This window comes from Artemia franciscana, unplaced genomic scaffold (assembly GCF_032884065.1).
Source record: "Artemia franciscana unplaced genomic scaffold, ASM3288406v1 PGA_scaffold_89, whole genome shotgun sequence".
NCBI lineage: Eukaryota > Metazoa > Arthropoda > Branchiopoda > Anostraca > Artemiidae > Artemia > Artemia franciscana.
In genome coordinates, this window is record NW_027062717.1 from 1,467,170 (window position 1) to 1,482,910 (window position 15,741).

General features: G+C 35.8%; 1 protein-coding gene and 1 long non-coding RNA gene across 3 annotated transcripts in view; one reads left to right on the top strand and one right to left on the bottom strand.

The window, feature by feature from the left end:
- LOC136042256 (prickle planar cell polarity protein 3-A-like) overlaps window positions 1-15,741 on the bottom strand; it is a 236,940-nt gene that overhangs the window by 75,566 nt on the left and 145,633 nt on the right. The gene's annotated exons all lie outside the window — the stretch shown is intronic.
- Window positions 547-15,741, top strand: part of LOC136042260 (uncharacterized) — a 43,395-nt gene continuing 28,200 nt past the window's right edge. The window contains exons 1-2 of the long non-coding RNA XR_010621221.1: window positions 547-894; window positions 2,494-2,561. This is a non-coding gene — a long non-coding RNA (uncharacterized LOC136042260). The remainder of the gene's footprint in view (window positions 895-2,493; window positions 2,562-15,741) is intronic.

Consider the following 15,741-nt stretch of genomic DNA (forward strand, 5'->3'; position numbering starts at 1 on the left):
AATTAAAAGTTCTAGTTGCCTTTTTAATTAACCAAAAAATCGGAGGGCAACTAGGCTTCGCCCCCGCTCTTTTTTTCTCAAAATCATTCGATCAAAATTATGAGAAAGCCATTTAGCCCCCCCCAAAAAAAATATGCAAATTTCGTTTTGATTATTCCTCTGCGGAGAGCCAAAATCAAAACATGCATTGATTCAAAAACGTTCAGAAATTAAATAAAAAAAACGAGTTTTTTTAACTGAAAGTAAGGAGCGACATTAAAACTTAAAACGCACAGAAATTACTTCGTATATGAAAGAGGCTGCTTCCTCATCAACGCCCCGCTCTTTACGCTAAAGTTTTTTACTGTTTTAAAAAGAAGAATTGAGAGAAAGAGTCAAACTTTAGCGTAAAGAGCGGGGCGTTGATGAGGAAGCAGCCTCTTTCATATACGAAGTAATTTCTGTGCGTTTTAAGTTTTAATGTCGCTCATTACTTTCAGTTAAAAAAACTCGTTTTTTTTTATTTTTTCACGAAAGAACTTAACTTCACTTGTTGAGTGTGTTCTGAATAATACACAAGTACCATAATTATTTATTTCGAAAGCAAACAATTGGAGCTACCAACCCACTTAGCGCTACTGGCCAAAAAGGATATTATGATATCTAAAAGCAGAGAAGCGTAAACATAATAAAGTCTAGAATTTTGGCAAAACATCGACTTATTCCAGAAGATTTATATTTGGTATTCGAAAAAAGACCTTTCTTCAAGATACATAAAGGTCAAAGAAAAAAGAATAACAGTGAAGAAAGCCAAATTTTCCAGCAGTTCGTAATGACAACCTAAAAGCAAAGAGCAACTTTTGCTAATTGTAATCCAAACTCTACAAAAGGAGCTTTCATGACACTATATAGAAGGTAAATGCTTTTATTATGCGATTCTCACGATGTAAAATTTGCTAAATTTAAATTTACCCTGCCAAAGCTATTATTCTGAGAAAAACTTTGAAAGGGGGATGTCGCACCCCGTAAAAAGGAAGGGATCTACCTGAATATGTGATCAAATTAAATCAAATAACCTTATGACAGATGCCTCAAGACCCTATCCAAAACAATACATAATTTTGTATGTTATCCAAGACGGATTGCCAGGAAGCTTGTTTATTTTTTTTCAGGGGTGATCACATCGAACTAATTATCCTAAATTGATGGGAAAATGCTCATTCAAACAGAAATTGAAAGTCCTAGTCACTTGATTGACTTGAGTGTTTAGCTCAATTTCTGGTCGTTTGGGATTGGTTTATTTAATTTATTATACCACGTCCTTGAGATATCTGAGAGAAATTCTTGATTGTTACTGTCACTGAAGTCCGAAACAGGTTCAGGCATGCAGGCAAAACTTTCATGTTGACATTGGTCATTTGTTGTTCCGCTTGTTTCCAAAAGACTATCACAGGTACAGGAGTCTATTTCTACAAAGTCAGCACTTAGAGCTCTAGCATCATTGCTAGTTCTTTGTGTCCTTTGGTATTATATGGTACATACTCGAGAATTTGGATCTACAGATCAGACAATAGCCGGTTTTTACCTTTCAGCATTTGAATAAAATCAGCTTAGACTCTATTAAAATCTACGCTGTTGGTATATTTTTATTAAATACTTAATATTTAGAGATGGTTTATTCGTTGGGTGATCTACTTAATATAATGCGTTCTTGCAAAAGTACCGTTTCTTGAACTAAGGTTTCTTCATTTTTGTTTCTGATTTTGACCGTGAAAAAAAACGTTTCTTTTTACTTAAATTTCAATTAAAACTCACAAGAACAATGAATATAAACCTGTTGGGGCTTGGTTATTGACTGAACCCTACTCAGAGACTACATTTTCAGTTAAGAACAGGGTACTATAACATGGCGAGGAAAATAGTAAATAGCTCTAAGGTAGAAATAACAAGGCAATTTTAAGATCTTAGGGGGAGGCATGGCTACCAATCGTAATAGCTGCTATGTAAAAAGTAACAGTACTATGTATTAGCTGTGAAAGGACGAAGTAAAAGAATATCAAATACAAACGACTATTAATACTGCTTTAACATAGCATATAGCTAAAATAGTAAATATCTATGAAATAGAAATAACAAGACAATATTAGAAATTTAGGGGGGAATTGCCACAATCCCCTCCCCCAAATTAGCACCATTGTTCTTGGTCTCACTTCAGTCTTATCTCCTTTTTGTGTATATCTTTTAAGCTCTTCATCAAAGTCAATAGTATTTATAAAGAAAGAACCAGGAAAAGGTCTGTCATAGTTCCTTGAGCAAATGGACTTTGTCTGATCTAATTTTGCTTTCAAAGTGACGGACGGGCTCTTAAACAGGTGCCTGTCTTGAGAACACTGCCAACATTTTAAGAGTAAAAAAGCTGTTTCGCTTTTATTACGACCTTTGAACCAATTAAAATGATTTAAGTTTATTTTCTCAAATTTAACTCGAAGTTTTATTCTCATTCTTTTTTTTTAGTTTATTAGTAATATTCAAATGACTGGCTACATGAAGATCCAGAAAAGGATGGTTTGGTGCATTAAATGGCAAGCGACTTGATTATTCCCCCTCCCATGTTTTAAGAATTTAATACTTCGAATAGTCTAGTAAAAATATGGTTTGACCTCAAACAAATTGCTATAAAAATGGTTCTTACATTATTCGACTAAAAATATGTGCTGATTCCAAATCCAAAAGATTACCGCTCTAGCTCCTTCACAAAGTCGAGTTTTTTTTTGGTTGAAATTGAGATTGAGGCAAAAAATGTTAATTGAGTAAATACCAGCAAATTTGATTAGATATGTCATTTCTAAGCTCTTTGTCTGCTGATGAACATGAAATTAAATGTTTAAAGCAAAAAGAATTGTTTGGGGCTTAAAGCTTTGATAGAGAGTGAGGTTGGGGGAGAGGTTCTAGGGAAGTTGTGTTGCTGTACAAATGATTCTTTCACTGTCTGACTAATAAATATGCGCTGATTTAGAATCCGAAAAGTTTGCCGCTCTAGCCCTTTTACAAATTTGAGTTTTTTTTGGTTGAAGTTGAAGGTGAATTTTTAATGTAAAGAATGCCGACCTGAAAAGACAATTCCAAATTTAGGAAGCGGTTTGGGGGTTTGATTTAACATCCTTAATATATCAGAACATTACAGTAACTTGGATTGAATATGGAGAGGGTGAGGTAGTCTCTGAGGCAAATTTGAGGTACGTAGGAATTTGACTTTCGAAAATCGTCATTGTCCACGAGTTTCGAAGGATTTCGCATCTCCAATTCTTTGTCTGAAAATTCTAATTTCTAACTGATGATTGTAAAGGTTTGGTTGCGGTAGCTACAGAGGTAGATTTGAGGTACCAAAATTAGCAAATTGCGGATTTTTTAATAGAAACTAGAATAATTCCTGAAAATTTAACAGAATCGCTGAAATTATTATGTAAACTGCAAAAATTGTCATGGTGTCTGAGTGATCATTTAACTTTTTAATTTGAATTAGAATAATACCTGAAATTTTTAATTATTTTGCTGTTAAAGGTTTATGCTGATGCTGGTAAAGCCTTATGGTAGATACAGATGTGTATAACAACTAACAGAAAATCTGATTTGTCAATTGAAATTAGAATTATTCCTGAAAATGTTAACAGAAATTGCTAAAGTTATTATGTAAACGGCAAAAATATTTTTGTTGTCTGAGCCAAAATTTTAATTTTTTAATTCAAACTGGAAAAATACCTGAAATTTAAAAATAGTCTGGTTTCCCTTTCGCTTAAAGTGACCTTTTACGTGATTTTATGGGGTGGAATTCTAGTCTAGAAGGATGATTTGTTTAATTTGTAAGAAAGAAATACTCCTAACGGATGAGAAAGTTGTTGTGACTGAAGTAGGAGCGATAACCAAGTAAAAAGTGACAACAGACTGATGTGACGGCTGTTGTGAGGGATTATTTTCACTAGTCATGCCGAAGTTCTTACACAAATGCAAGGGCCATTGACCAGCACTTGCGATTCTTAGTCAAGCGAAATGAGTCCCAGAGGTGGAGCTCAAATCACCTGATAGAACGATTCTATTTCAAAAACCGATCGTTTATTTTGTTCGAGCAGACTGGTTTTTGACAAGATTCACAAGATGGAAAACAGCTCTCACGTCCACAAAACAGAGATCGGTGAGACACTGGTGGGACTTGGTCAAAAGCGAAATGATCACTGGTATGAGAAATTTCACAGATGAATTCTAGCACCGAATTCGGATCTGCATGCAGCAGATGTTGTATTCCACAAAACATGTTACTTTAACTTCGCATCTGACAAGAACCTCCCTTTGACACATGCAGGAATGAAAAAAAAGAGAGGTAGGAAAGTAAACATGAATCAAAATCAATCATTTGAAGGGGTGATGTGAATCTTTGAAGCCTGAAGGATAGGACTGAATGATATGAGTAGAAAAGACGCAAACATTTACACTTTCAAGAAGAAAGAACAGCTATTACTATCAGAGCGCAAATTAACCTGAAGTCAGCAGCAGAAGTGACTACCATTGACCCTGCTTTGATGTTCCAAAGGATTGTCACTGTTTCAAAGAGTTCAGATGAAGAACTCCAGAGGTTTTTCAAGTAAGAACTATGCTTCCCTCAACCTTCGTTATTTGAGCCGAATGGTCTCCCTCGGCTGGCGGACAAACCAGTGCTTGCCTATACGATATGGCGTGAAGTTGAAGATCTGCAACCAAAGACAGATTGCGTGCTTAAAAGTTTTGATGAACCTCAGTATGTACAACATGGTGAGAGGCCTTTCTACATCATATTCCTTGGGAGAAATGCAGCACGTATGTGGATATCTGCACCAAATACGTCCACTATGTGAAGCAAAGATATGGATGTGCTTTCATAGTGTATGAAGGATATTTACCTGGACCCTCAATCAAAGACGGGACGCATAGGAGAAGGAGCAGGTCTAAAGGCTTTCCTGAGATCAGTCTTCCGCCGCAGGTGCCTTACTTAGAAAGAAAAGTTGATTTCATTTAGCAACGCAGAAAACAAGCAGGTAATCATAAGCCTGCTGCCCGGCTACCTTAATGATGCGGGATTTAAAGTGCACAACTCACCAGTCGATGCTGACCTGCTGATTACGATGACTGCAGTCAAGTCAGAAGAACACCAACCCACATTGTCTTAATAGGAGAAGATACGGACTTACTAGTCCTTTACGAAGTGAGACAGTAAACCAGTATTTTTCAATCCCGAGTTAAAGTCACTGAAAACTAGAGGCAAAAATGTTTCTGGAGTCACAAAAAACTGGAACCAAATAATTCTTTTAACTTCAAACGTTTAGTTTCATGTTCATCAGCAAAGAAAGAGTGTAAATATGACAAATCTAATCAAATTTTCTGGTATTTACTCAATCAACACTTTTTTGCCTCAATCTCAAATTCAACCTAAAAAACAAACATATTTTTGGGTTGGGTAGTGAAAGAATCATTTGTGAAGCAATTTGTTAAAGGTTGATTTTTTTTCCAATTTTCCTTAACTAGAAAGAAGTGTATTTTTTACCACAATATTTTTAAAATAAAATTGTCTGTTTCTCTGTTTTGAAAAAGATCCATGTTGGAAAATGGAGGATGAACTAAGTTCTAATAATCTTTTAACCTTTTGAGCCTTTGGGGGGAAAGTAAAATGTAATAGTGTATGTGTATTTCATTATGAATAAATCTTATCTAATCCACACGGAAACACATTTTGAGGTTTTATACGGTTTAGCATGGGCTTACCGTTTTTTTTTTCTAGGAGATGAGAGAGTGAAGCTACTTCCTTTGAAAAGAGATCATTCTTTCTAGAACTTTGTGTTGTTTATTTTTTAATCTTAGACGTGGCAAAGCCATCTGGTACTACTCCTGTCAAATTATTTTCCTGATTCTACATTCCCAGGATACTTTAACGGGGAGAAAACATGATAAAACTATAGGCTTAAGAAGTTTAACGTTTTAGATCTGCAGCTTACAGGAGTTTGTAATTTTCTGCGCGGCACGGAAAGCTTGGAGTGACCTTTGAAGTGTCAATCGTTTTTGCATGTTTTTTTTTTTTTCCATAGGAGAAAAATTTTTGTAAGAATAAGAGCTTAAGCCTAAGTATGACCAAATATTTTTTTTTAAACTGAGAGCGATAAGCAGAATTAAAACTACACTTAAGTCTAAAAGTTCTTTCAGAATAATTCTCATTGAAATTCAACGGCTCTTTTGTTTCTGAAGCCGCTCTTAAGGAATTGCGACGAAAAGCCAAACTTTACCGTAAAGAGCAAGGGATGAGGAAGGGGCAGCCCCCTCAACTATAGAATAATTTGGGCTATTTATAAGTTTTAATGCTCCTCCTTAATTTTTCAGTTGAAAAACTATTTTTTAAATTTAATATCTGACTATTTTCCATATATTCTGGAAATACCCTCTCCCCCTGAACAATTTCCTTATATTTCTCAATTTCTAAAATTATATGTAAACTATGGGCAAATTGCATGACTTGTAGCCAAGGCTGTGTTGGCTCATTTCATCCCCAGAGACATAGTCATTGAACTTCTCAACTGTGCTAAATCAAATAGTTATCTCATAGTTTTCAATCGAATATCTTTGAGGATTTCGATCCCTTCAGTCTTTTTTATCCCTTAAAAAGGACACTACAAGGCTTAATTACTGTTCAGGTTAGCCCTCTATCATTGTCTAAGACAATTTGTTCGATGCAATCACTCCTGGAAAAAAATAATATTAAAAAAAATAGACAGATCTTAAACTTGTTTTTGCTGATTGCATAGGTTCTGATATTAAACAGTAGTTTCCATAGTTAGTACATGCCTACTGATCATGATTGCCTACTAAGGACGTTGCAACTGTGCGACAATAAAAGCAGCAAAGTGCGATTTTGACCAGAAAATTGCCTACGTATTGTTTTGGGTACCCAGATGACTCCTGTGTCAATTAGTAGGCTGTACGAAAAGTGTGGTTCAATCCAGCTCTCTAGGGCTATAAAGAGAGAAAGGTTGAGATAGCTAGGGCACGTTCTGCGGATGAATGATGATCGATTGCCACAGGTTGTCCTTTTTGGCCAACCGTTTAGGGCTAAACGGAAATCAGGTCGTCCGTGGTTTGGTTAGGAGGATGTCGTAAAGAAATAATTAAGGAAAATGGGAGCTTCCTGGGAGGGTGTAAAGAAGGAAGCTTCGAATAGATTGGGATGGAGGAGGAGTGAGCGTAGCCGTAATGGCCTAAGGCAGATTGGTGCTGTGATGAGATGTCAGTAGTAGTAGTAGTAGTACTATGGACTGTTTCTTATTAAGAGTACATTTTTGTGACAGTGACTCAGTCGTTGAAACGCTGGCTCCAGTAATAGAAATGTACATGTTTTCCAGAGCAACATGTGACTATCTCGGGGGCGAAAATCAAACACTGAAGCATAAGATTGCTGAAAACAGTCATCTATTCACTAACCGATGAATTTAGCTTCTAGCTTTTAATCCTTTCTTTCCAAGTTTTCGTTTCTAGTTCTCGTAACTTCAAACATCATAATTTTATGTGCTAGTTCAGTAATTTCAGCGACCAGATTTTTTGAAGTTCAGTGACTGAGAGGAATCTAGCGATCTCTGACGACGTCACACAACAGCCCAGTTGTCCAGTTAGCCCGTTGTCGCCCGCAGGAATATCCACTGAGCTCTGTAGTGATCAGGCCAGAAACACAAAAATGGGATTTAGGAGTTCTTTACGTGCAGCAAAAACCACCTAGAGCTATGTGCGTTTTACCTATTACTACTACTGCTACTACTAAGAACTCATCGTAGTTCTAAGCCACAGGAGACCAACACAGCTACACACACTCCTTCTCCATCCCAATCTATTCAAAGTTTTTCTCTTTACATCCTCCCAGGAAGATGCCATTTTCCTTCAATCTCTCTTTACGAAATCTTGCCACCCCAACCGAAGATGACCTTCTTTTCGCTTAGCACTGTACGGTTGGCCAAAAAGGACCATCTTTGGCAAACGGTCATCCTTCACCCACAAAACATGTCATCGCCATCTCAATTTTTCTCTTATTATAGTCCTAGAAAACAAAACTAAACCATACTTTTCGCACAGCTTACTGTTTGAAATACAGTCGGTCAGTCGGGTTCGAAAAATAATTCGTAGGCAATTTCTCTGGAAAAAATCTAATAAATTTTGCTTCGTTTTTCGGAGCACTTATGCTTCAGAACAATATTTGACCACTGACATCACTGTAGCTTCCAATATTATGATCTTGGTTTGCAGATTTATCTTCTTATTCTTCCAAACTTTTTCCAACTGTGAAATAATACCCTGGATCTTGGCTATTTTACTTTTAACATTTTCACTGCACTCACTGTCTTTACTAATAATTAAATAAAAAAAAACAAGTTTTTTTTAACTGAAAGTAAGGAGCGACATTAAAACTTAAAACTAGCAGAAATTACTTCGTATATGAAAGAGGCTGCTTCCTCATCAACGCCCCGCTCTTTACGCTAAAGTTTGACTCTTTCTCTCAATTCTTCTTTTTAAAACAGTAAAAAACTTTAGCGTAAAGAGCGGGGCATTGATGAGGAAGCAGACTCTTTCATATACGAAGTAATTTCTGTTCGTTTTAAGTTTTAATGTCGCTCCTTACTTTCAGTTAAAAAAAAATTGTTTTTTTATTTAATTTTTGAACGTTTTTGAATCACTGCATGTTTTGATTTTGGCTCTCCGCAGAGGAATAATTAAAACGAAATTTGCATTTTTTTTTTTTTTTTGCTAAATGGCTCTCTCATAATTTTGATCGAATGATTTTGAGAAAAAAAGAGCGGGGAGGAAGCCTAGTTGCCCTCCGATTTTTTGGTTAATTAGAAAGGCAACTAGAACTTTTAATTTTTACTAATCTTTTTATTAGTAAAAGATTTACGTAACTTATAAATTAGCTTACGTAAAGAACTTTTGTATTCTCACATTTTTATTACATATATGAGGGGGTTCGCCCCCTCGTCAGTACCTCGCTCTTTACACTAAAGCTTAAATTTTGTCCCAATTCATTAAGAATGACCCCTGAATCACAAAAGCCGTAGAATAAATAGTTGAAATTACTAAAAATACTTTAGCGTAAAGAGCGAGGTATTAGGAGGAGGTGAGCCCCTCATATGGGTAATAATTTCTGTTTGTTTTAAGTTTTAATGCTGTTCCTTACTTCCAGCTGAAAGAACTTTTTCATATTTATTTTTATTGTTTTTTTTTTTAAATAATGCTGGTAAATCCTGCGCTCCCTTCGTGGAAGTTTTCTTCCCCCCTGACAAATTATCGATGGAAAGTTCCCCCAGCATATCCCCCTCTTCTCAACCCCTCCCCCTAACCAAAAAAATCCTCCCGAAAACGCCTGTACACTTTCCAATAACCATTACTATATGTAAGCACTGGTCAAAGTTTGTAACTTGTTGCCCCTCCCACGGGGACTGTGGGGGAGTAAGTCGTCCCCAAAGACATAGTCATAAGGTTTTTCGACTACGTTGAACAAAATGGCTATCTCAGAATTTTGATCCGTTGACTTTGGTAAAAGTCAGTAGCGTGGGAGGGGGCCTAGGTGCCCTCCAATTTTTTGGTCACTTAAAAAGGGCACTAGAACTTTTCATTTCCGTTAGAATGAGCCCTCTTGAAACATTCTAGGACAACTGGGTCGATACGATCACCCCTGGGAAAAAAAAACAAATAAACACGCATCCGTGATCTGCCTTCTGGCAAAAAACACAAAATTTCACATTTTTGTAGATAGGAGCTTGAAACTTCTACAGTAGGGTTCTCTGATACGTTGAATCTGATGTGTGATTTTCGTTATGATTCTATGACTTCCAGGGGGCGTTTCCCCCTATTTTCTAAAATAACGAAAATTTTCTAAGGCTCCTAACTTTTGGTGAGTAAGACTAAACTTGATGAAATTTACATATTCAAAATCAGCATTAAAATGCGATTCTTTTGATGTATGTATTGGTATCAAAATTCCATTTTTTAGAGTTTTGGTTACTATTGAGCCGGGTCGCTCCTTACTACAGTTCGTTACCACGAACTGTTTGATACTACTCAAGTAAGTGAAGTTTTCCACTTGATCAATCTTTTTGTTATATTTCCGCTTGATCATATTTCAAATATCATGATTACTATGTTCTTTTCTGCTGTACGTAAATCCTAACTAATAGGCAAATAGGCACCTAAAAAATACAGACCGTATTGTTGGGACCAGCACTGGCAGAGCGTTTCAAACCTTAGTGATGGACATTTTTCCCTACCATTGAAATTGTACTTCAAGTTAAAGAGCAACAACTATAAGGGATTCGGACTTTTCCAGATACAGTTCAGAAGCAAGAAACATGCTGAACACGGCTGTTTCTCAAGTAGGTATTACAGTATTTGAAAAGGGAAAGAAAACATCCAGTGAGGGTGTTTAACTAACATAAATTAAAACCGACCCTGACTGAGAAGCGGCGGAAAGAAGTGGCAGGAAAAATAGGGTCTCTCCTTCTGTATAAGTAACAGGAAAGACACCTTGTTTTTTTGGTTTGTTTTTTTAATCTCCTGATATTTTTGGTACCGATGGCACAACTTTTATGACATGTTCTGCAAAAAAAGATAAGCTGTATTAGGCCCATGAATATTTTCCTCAACGGATTACTGATATATATAGTTATCCAAGGATCCAGGACAGCTACCGATGGAAGACAACGCTGAGATCTCCACTAATTCTTATGAATAGTAAAACTAACTGAAATTGGGGTGTTTTAGTTGTATTTTTCCTCTATCCCCACATTAATGTGAAATAGGACACCTTACAAGGACAAATATATGCCTAAATTAATTAGTCAATCAAGAGTAAGTCAATCAGAGTTATGGCTTTTATATTTTCTATCTCTCTACCGGCAACATCTAAAAACTGCTAAGTAAGCAACGTTGAGCATCCATAGGCACGTGCACGGATATTTCCGTGCACACAAATACCCGGACAGGAGGTTCAGAAACACGGAAAGTTTGTACAATATTTCAGAAAGTAAAGAAAAGGTCAGATATACAAGAAATTCAGCAAATTATAACTCTCCGCTGTCTCTGAATGAAGCTCAGAGAAAATCGTCAATTGGTACTTTGTTTCAAACTATGTTAATTACGAAGCATTGAAAGGGTCAGTAGCACTTAGTAGCCCAAGCTGATGTAAATATATTAAAAAAAAGGTCTGACCTTAAAAAAATACTGGCTCTCTAGAAAAGACACTGCCTTAATTTCACCACAAATTCTGTCATCCAATGTGTTCAGAAGGAAAAGCAAGCATCATACACCGCATTAATCGGGCGTCATTCCAGAACAAATATGTCCCAGGCTGTCTGCCCATTCCTTGATATTTTTGTGGAAAAAAATATTTACTTTCTAATATTGCCAATAAACAAAATATTTCAAAAATAGTGTCATTTTATAGCATTTAATTTTGGGGTTAGGAAGTAAGAGAGATTATCAACTTCAAATATTAGTCTTGAAAAAATTGTATTTAGGACATTTCTTGCTATGTAATTACAATTTTGAAAAATATGTTCTTTCAGCAGTTCTTTCCAGACACTTTGATTATTATGGTAATATTTTTAAGTTCCAATTAATAAAAACAACACTGTTGAAGATACATATTGTTTTAAATGAAACTCAAATGACACTAAAGTCATTCAAAGTTGGGTAGAGAGTGAGAGTAATACCACCTTTATTTGTAAACTTGATTAGCACTGTAAAATCATTCTTTATTCTATTGTTCCAATCAGTAAAAAAATACAACGTTGAAAGTAAATATTGTTTCTAAGAAACCCGAATGACACTAGAGCTACTCAAAGATTTTAGTAGGGAGGGGGAGCAGTACCACTTTTATTTGTGAACCTTGATTAGCCCTGAAAGATTATTGTTTTTTGTATTTGTTTTTGATGTTCTGACAAATAATAATAACATCTTATATTTATATAACATATATTAAATAACATTTTTATTTTTTTTTGTTTATTATACAAATCGACACAAACCAGTTATGTTCAAAGGAAAGGGGAGAACTGCGTCAGCCTTCTTGGGCAACGCAGCTAGGAGGGCTGAGACTGACGGGTTCCCCTCTTTGATGAAATTTCACAATTCGATTTGGCTTTTGGATTTGGACATTCAAATGGATTTTCTTATGTTAAATCGAAAAATTAGAAAAAATGGGGTATTTTTAACTTACGAAAAGGTGATCGGATCTTAATGGAATTTGATATTTAGAAGAATATCGTGTCTCAGTGCTCTTATTTTAAATCTTGACTGGATCCGGTGACATTGGCGGATTTGGGGGGGGGCCTAAAATCTTGGAAAATGCTTAGAGTGGAGGGATCAGGATGAAACTTGGTGGGAAGAATAATCAGAAGTCCTAGATATGTGATTGACATAACAGGAACGGATCTGCTCTATTTGAAGGAGTTGGGGGGGGGGGGGTTAATTCTGAAAAATTAGAAACAATAAGGTGTTTTTAACGTACGAAAGAGTGTCTAGATCCTAATGAAATTTCATATTTAGAAGGACCTCGTAACTCAGATCTCTTATTTCATATCATGACCGATTCCAGCTTCATCGGGGGGAGGGAGAGTTGGAGGGGGACCGGAAATTTTTTTAAACGCTTAAAGCGGATAGATCAGGATGAAACTTGGTGGGAAGAATAAGCACAAGTCCAAGATACGTAACTGACATAACCAGACCAGATCCGCTCTCTTTGATAGAGGTGTAGAGGGGGATTAATTCTGAAAAATTAGAAAAAATGAGGCATCCGTAACTTACGAATTGGTGATCAGATCCTAATGAAATTTGATATTTAGAGAGAGCTTAGAGATCTGAGAGCTTAGAGTGCTTTAGAGATCTTATTCTAAATCACGACCAGATCCGGTGACATTGGGGGGAGTTGGAGGGGGTAACTGGAATTCTCGGAAAACGTAAAGACTGAGAAAGTGAACGTTGTATTTACGTGACTGACATAATAGTAACGGATCCGTTCTCTTTGGGGGAGCTGGTGAGTGTTAATTTGGAAAAATTAGAAAAATTCAGGTATTTTTAACTTAAGAACGGGTGAAAGGATCTTAATGAAATTTTATATTTAGAAGGAACTCATGTCTCAGAGCTTTTATTTTAAATCCCGACCAGATCTATTGAAATTCGGTGGGAGTTGGAGGGGAAAGCGGAAATCTTGGGAAACGATTAGAGTGGTGAATTTGGGATGAAACTTGGTGGGTAGAATAAGTAAATGTCGTAGACAAGTGATTTATGTAACCGTACTGGATTCACTCTATTTGGGGGAGTTAGGGGACGGGGATCAGTGCTTTGGCGAGTTCGGTACTTCTGGACGTGCTAGGACAATGAAAATTGGTAGGTGTGTCAGGGAGCTGCAAAAATTGACTTGATTAAGGCTTTATTCCCGATTCGGCCATCTGGAGGGCTGAAAGGAGAGGAAAAATTAGAAAAAATGAGGTACTTATAACTTACGAGTGGGTGATCGGATGTTAATGAATTTTTATATTTAGATGGAAATCGTGACTCAGAGCTCTTATTTTAAATCTCGACCGGCATTAAGCCTCTGATTTTCTTTTCAAATCAGTCTATTGATTCTTAGAATTTTACTAGAGCTCGTATCATATGAGCTCTTGGCTTTTGGCTCTTCCAGCCTTGTCACAAGTGCCATATGAGCTGTTAGCTCTTGTTTATAACCTGGATGCACACACTGTCTTTTTATTTAGATCAAAATTCTCTAAAAGTTTTAACTTACAATCTTTAGCCATTCATGGGATATTACAGATACAAGCTTTTGACAAGCTGGATGTATATCCAATCAAATTATGATTGGAATTCTTGAATTTTCAAATTATAGTTGAAATTTTTTGAAACTTCAGTCTGTAGATTTGAAACTTAAGCTTATATTGTAATTCCTCCGTTTGAGACTTTATTTTACTGATTTGGAAATTTTCTTGTCTTCAGTGTTTTTTTTATGCAAAATGGTAGCTACTACACCTAAATCCCTTTCATATTGCACTAAAATTTCAAAATATTATAGATATCGATCTTATTCTCAATAAAATTTAAAAAAAAGTTCTTTTAAATAAAAATTTAACACACCGTTGAAACTTAAAACTGGCCAAAAATTCCCTATAAAAGACAGGGACTATCACCCTTCAATCCGTCACTGATAACGGTTAACTGGTTGCTTATACTTTACTCAAAGCTTACTAATAATCCAAAAAACACACATAATCCATACCAATAATATTTGATTGTTTAAAACATAAAGCATGTTCATGTTCTCAGCAAAAATATCGAAAATGTGCTCCTTTCAATAAAGTATAAGCAATAATATCAGCGTTTTAATTGGGGGAGAGATGGCACTGAAACTGTCACCAGTGAATTTCCTGACTTGGGGAAGGGACAAGTACTATCAGGAGTTTGTTTCAAGCTCACCTTTGTATCACCAACAATGGTGATAGGGAAGCAACGTAATAGTGTATATATCTTTTTCAGTTAAACTAAACTTCTAAAGAATTTCAGAAACGTACTTCCCAGGATTAGAAAATATGAAATTACATTAAATTTGTTTGTTCAAGCAGGAAGGATGGGGCACATAAGCAGGGAGTAGGACTCAGCATGAATAAGGAAACTTTGAAGTCTTGCCTGTTTTGGGAAGGTATTGATAAAAGAATGCTAGGTGTTCACTTTAAGACCGAAAAATGCAAGGTATCATTCATAGAAGTGATAGCCTCCTCAAAACTTTTATTTTATGTTTTTATAAGCTATTCAAGGGGGGAGGATTAAAAGGTGGGGGAGGGGATTGGGCGCTTTATATTGTTTTTATGACCACCCCATCCGCATTGGCTCTTGGAAAATTACAACAGACAACACAACGCAGGCTTATGGCTCTTGCTGCAGGCAATGCTATAGCATTGCCTTTGATCTCATTTCATCAAATCCACGGTCTCAATTTTTTTTTCCGTCTTATTATGAAAGTTGTTTTTGTAAAACCTGTCCGAGGGTAAAGCCTTTACCCATTCTGAGAAAATGTGCAAGCTACTTCTTTAATGACTACCTTTTTAATTATATTTATAATAATATTTAATGATGGGTATAGTGGAACCACTTTCTAAGAAATAGTATTTAGCACTCTACCAAATTTTTTTCCTAATCTATTAATATTTCAGAGTATGATACCAAAAAGTAAAAATAGACCCACAAATAAAGCAAAAATAACATGCCAAGAATTATTCCGAATGGACAAAATTATTCAGTCTCAGCCAGATTTTTGTCTCATAGATAATTATTCCAAAAAGCAGAACAAAAATCGGGATCATGAAATATAAAGACTCCAAAAATTCATATTTTTGGTTTATCAACAAGTTAAAATGGTAAAAGAACGAGGTAAAACAATTTAAAATTTTTGATTTTTCAATATATCTTACAAGACTTTCAGCCACAATTAGAATAATATCAAACAGTTCGTGGTAATCAAACAGTTCGTGGTAACGAACTGTAGTAAGGAGCGACCCGGCTCAATAGAAAACGAAACTCTAATAAACAGAAGTTTGATGCTAAAACATACATCAAAAGAATCGGATTTTCATGCTGATTTTAAATATATAAGTTTCATCAAATTTAGTCTTTGTCATCAAAAATTACGAGCCTGAGAAAGTTTGCCTTGTTTTGGAA